At 36.0% G+C, this 5,413-nt stretch overlaps 1 protein-coding gene across 1 annotated transcript in view; it reads right to left on the reverse strand.

The window, feature by feature from the left end:
* pias1a (protein inhibitor of activated STAT, 1a) overlaps positions 1–5,413 on the reverse strand; it is a 49,763-nt gene that overhangs the window by 20,736 nt on the left and 23,614 nt on the right. The window lies entirely within an intron of this gene.

The following is a 5,413-nucleotide window of genomic DNA, read 5'->3' on the forward strand; positions in this document are numbered from 1 at the left end:
TAATAAATCCCACACACTATCTGTTTTTCTTTTTAAATTGGATTGTGTTGGAACTGTCTATATATGGCTGATTAAGATCATAGCACCAAAAAGTTGTGAATAAATCTATTTTTGATACATTCGCAAGTACTGAGAGTGTGCGGGATTTATTCTTTTTTGCTTTGATGTTCTACCTGTTTTTGGTTGTTTATCCTACGCACATATCGATCACCTACAGGTGTGCGAGGGTAATTGTTGATTGATTTTTTTTATTTTTTATGAAAGACATTATTACTTTTTACCAGCAAGGACACATTAAATTGATCAAAAGCAATCGTTAACACTTTTACCAAGTTACAAAATGTTCTACTTCAAGTAAATGCTGTTCTTTTAAACTTTCTATATCTCTGATAATAATAAGAAATGTTTCTGGAGCAAAATTTTTATTAATTGAATAAATTTTAACATTTTCGGATAGTAAACAGTCATTTTAAATTGCAATAACAACAATAATAATAATATTTTGCAATATTACTGTTTTACTACATTTTTATTTATGTTTTGCAGATCCCAAACTTAGGTAGTGCATGCATGGAAAGAGAAAAGTGTCCATTGAGTTCACTTTATTTTGACGAAAATCACCTAAAATTTTTCCGAATTTATAAGTAGGATATTTTCAAGAGGACTTAGGCCATGTCCACACATACACGGGTATTTTTATAAACTGAGTTTTTCCTCCCGTTTTAAAAAAAATCTCTGTCCACATGAAAACGCAAACGCATGCTATTAAGCACTGTCAAGAGCATGCCAAACCAACAGGTGGTGATATAATCTCAACCGTAAAGCCATGTTGGCCAATCAGAAGCCTGAAAAAGTTTCCAGTAGGCGGAGATAACAGCGCAGGCTCTGACGTCACAAGCCAAAAACTCCGGTTTCGCTGTCTACACGATAACACCGCAACCGGAGTTTTTGAAAATCTTCACCCTGGCAGGCGTTTTCAAAAATGTTCGGTTTCAGTGACCTGGTGCTGCCTTTGTGTGTGGACGAACGGCCAAACCGCGTAGAAAAAGCTGCGGTTTTAAAAATAACCGCGTTCGTGTGGACAGCAGGGTGTGTTTTAACATGATTAATTATTACTTTTAAGCAAAGGCAAATAAGAGAATCAAGACACAGAACTCTTCTAACAAAGAACACAAACAGAGAACAGGCATGCTATAGACACATTATATAACATTTCATATACAACATCATCATACAAACATTTAGATTAAAACAAAATCAGCCATATGAAATAAAATGGTGTCTAACCATATAAACACCAAACCTACAGGCCTGTTCCAAGAGACCAATGAGCACACAACTGCTAAAATGGTTCTAAGCACTTGCAATGAATGAGACTGGATGCCACTGGAATGTAATCTATGATTCAATAAAGCTTAATGAAAATTCAAATATGCACAAACTGATCAAACACATCATTGTTTTATACCCAGACTGAAGGTGTAGGCTTATTTAGTTAGTGCTAATGACTAACCACATATCTAACCATCTACACATATCTACATTTACACTTTACTTTATTATACAGAAAGGCTAGTAAATTGCTCTCTTTAAAAGGCCATACTGCCACGCTAGCACTGCTGGGATTGTGTTGTCTGTCACCTTTCACAAGTGCAACGAAAACCTATATGACAAACTGAAATGTTTCAGATGGTGTGTGATCCAAGCACCTATTTACACCTCTGAGAACATGAATCTGAACTCAAGACATTTAAAAGAATTACTCTAATACAAACTCTAATGCCAAAATCAATATGGACTTTAAAAAACAGAGAGAGAAAGCAAATTGTTAGAGTATATTAGCGGTAACATCACTACCTTTACCTGCAGCATTAAATTGAAAAATTGTAACACCTTGAGTCTAGTTCATTTGCTCAAGCTGAAATACACACAGGCAAGAACACGTTCACGCATCTTAAAGAAGTCCCAGAGCAGACTTTTTGCTCTGACTTTAGATGTTTTTTAGCACAATAGTCTATCTATCAGCAGGCTGATATTTTATACATGTGCTGTGGGATGGATGTATTTAGTGAAGCTTCATAGGTTTGTGCATTTATGAGTAAAGTTAATGAGTGTTTGTTTGCTGCAAAATAATTATATCACTATATGCATCTTTTGTTAGTAAAACCTATAGTTCTAGAAGTCATTTGTGTTTAGCAGTGAGTGCTCTGGCACAGTCTGGAACTCATCTGTGTATGTTTACTGTTGTCCAGAACTCATTCCTGAGGAACAAAGGAACAGTCGAGCATCACTGAAGTAAGCAACACTAGCGATTCAGCTAAAGAAAAGCTTAATGACTGTCACATGTCTTCTAACAACTTTCACCTTAGTGGAAGGTTTACCATTACATTTAGCTGTGAAACCAAAAGTCTTTTTTTTTCTTTTATTCCATTTCTCCAGAACTGTGTCAAAACATTCTTGAAACAAAGCTACCAAAGTAAAATATACAGAACAAAGTCATGGTGGGTCTCAGCAGTCTGTACATGAAGATGCAAGTAAAACAACATTTTTCCATATTTTACGTGGGGGTAAAAACGATCAGGTCAGTAAGATTTTGTGGTAACACTTTATTTTAAGGTGTCCTTGTTACATGTACTTACTATTATAATAACAATTAATTATTCATAACTACATGCAAGTAACCCTAAGCCAAACAAACCATATAGTAAATACTAGGGATGCTACGATCAGGATTTTTGCAGCCTATACTGAGTACCGATTTCTTGTCATGGTGATCGGCCGATACCGATTCTGATGCTTCAAGCTTTATATAGACTGTTTCATCGGGCGTTAACAAGTTAATTTCCGGTCTGTGTTTGTTTATCAGTCTGGCTATGGCATCGGCTACAAACGTAGTTAAAGTTAAAGGAACACTCCACTGTTTTTGAAAATAGGCTCATTTTCCAACTCCCCTAGAGTTAAACAGTTGAGTTTTACCGTTTTCGAATCCATTCAGCCGATCTCCGGGTCTGGCGGTAGCACTTTTAGCTGTAGCTTAGCATAGATCATTGAATCTGATTAGACCGTTAGCATCTCGCTCAAAAATGACCAAAGAGTTTCTATATTTTCCCTATCTAAAACTTGACTCTTCTGTAGTTACATCGTGTACTAAGACCGAAGGGAAATGAAAAGTTGCAATTTTCTAGGCCGATATGGCTAGGAACTATACTCTCATTCCGGCGTAATAATCAAGGAACTTTGCTGCCGTACCATGGGTGCAGCAGGCGCAATGATATTACGCAGCGCCTGAAAATAGTCCCCAGCACGCTCCCTGTGCAAGCAGGTGGTCACATTGGTTATGTTGACGGAAGTTAGCCTATTTTCAGGATTTTCTGACTGATTTTCCAAAAGGCTTTGTTGAATAAACATGAGCACGTAGGCCTACTGCACGTTTAAAACTCAAAATGAGGCGTGGGTGTTTTTATATCACTGTAATTCTGAAGGAAGACCATGTTTAGAAAATTTTCGATGTCATTTTCATTTCATCTTGCATGTTAGCTATATGCCTGATAAAGCAGCGTTTGTGAGGTGCTTTAAATCTCCGCTTTAAAGCACCTCCTGCTGGCAGAGAATGAATTTGCATTTTCAGTAAATCCATCTGATTTATGCAGCAAACATATTTTGCTTTTCCTATATCTACGGGCGCTGCGGATAATCCGCCGGTCGGGTAATAAAAAATGCACTCTGATTATTTGCTGGTGGGTCACGGGTGGATAAAATAAATCATAAATGATGCAAATATTAACTACTTTTTTTTTAATACTTTTTTTTCATGAGGCAGACGATTTCGTGTTTGTTCGTTCGCCTGATCGGGAAGTTCCAGTGACAGAAACGGTGACATTCCAGATAAAGTTTGAAAGGAGTAAAGTCTGTGTTAATACTATTGAGTAGGCTAATATGGCCAAAGAAGATATTTTGTTTTATAAATAAATGTTAATTTAAAAGCAGCCCACAATCAGCGTGTTATGTTACCGTTATCCCTTACGGCTCCGACAAGGTTTTGTTCCGTCCTCCACACTGTGACAACTCACAAAAGTACGGTGGCCGAGAGAGCTCAACGCACTGCAACTTAAGAAAACACATGCAAATTGAAAAAACATACTATTTTTAGCCAAGCAGCACGGAGAGCCGCTTCAGAAACACAAGCATTAGAGTGGCCACGATCAGCTCCGGTTGCCGTGGAGCCGCAACGCGCCGCTAGACGCGTGCAGTGAGGCGCAGATCAGCTCTAACGTCACTGAATCTGCTGTTAAAAATGAACCATCCATTCATCATATCATCATGCAAAACATACACAACAAATAACGAATTTTTCATTTTTTCTCGAAACGTCATAGCATTTCCACACCAGCGATGACATGACTGTGGCGCCAAATCATTTATGTCCCCACGCATCATGTACGTCGTCAGGCGTTGTCGTCATCAAATTGCGATCGGTTCGTGAGATCGGCCAAGTTAGTGAGTACCGATTGAATCATAAAATGTGATAATCGGCCGATACCGATCTCCGGCCATCGATCGGAGCATCCCTAGTAAGTACATGTAGTTAATTAATATTACTCAGCAGTTAAATATATAATTACACTGTAACAAGGACACCTTAAAATAAAGTGTAACCGATTTTTTTTTTTCTTTCTTTTTTTAAGAAATTGATACTTTTACTCAGCAAGGATCCATTAAATTGATCAAAAGTTACAGTAAAGGCATTTGCATTGTTTTGTTGTAAATGATGCAAGTTCTTTTGAACTTGCTATTTATCATAGAATTCTAAAAATATATATATTTTTATATATAAAATGTATATTTTTTTGTTAAAATTTAGTTTTCTGTTTTCACCACTGATAATAAAAAAAAAAAATCTTATAGACCAAAATAAATTCAATCAGAAAACATTTTAAATTGTAATAATATTTCACAATATTACTGTTTTTACTGTTTTGATTAAATAAATGCAACTTTAGAAGGGATGGGCATTTATTTTTTCCCAATTTCTTATTTCGATCACTGATAAGTCTCAAAAAACGAGTAAAGGAAACATGTGCAAGGAAAGCAAAAATAATTCATGATATTCTATAATGTTCTCATTATGATGTTATGTATATGCCTGCTCTACAGTTGAAAAAAAAAATACGAGAAAAAACATGATAATGCTGCAATAATAATATCATCCGTGTTTTTGAAAAAGAAACATCTAAAAGCAATATGACCGTCTCAAATAACCCAGTCATAATCAATAATATCAGGCATTGCACTTGAGCTGAAACTGTGAATAAAAACCACCCTGCAGAGCTAGTGGGTTAATATACTCAGACAAACACATCCTATATTAGAATAATCATATATACATTCTATATTAGAATTATATATATATATA

The sequence above is a fragment of the Sinocyclocheilus anshuiensis genome, unplaced genomic scaffold (assembly GCF_001515605.1).
Source record: "Sinocyclocheilus anshuiensis isolate Anshui unplaced genomic scaffold, SAMN03320099.WGS_v1.1 scaffold154, whole genome shotgun sequence".
Taxonomy (NCBI): Eukaryota; Metazoa; Chordata; class Actinopteri; order Cypriniformes; family Cyprinidae; genus Sinocyclocheilus; species Sinocyclocheilus anshuiensis.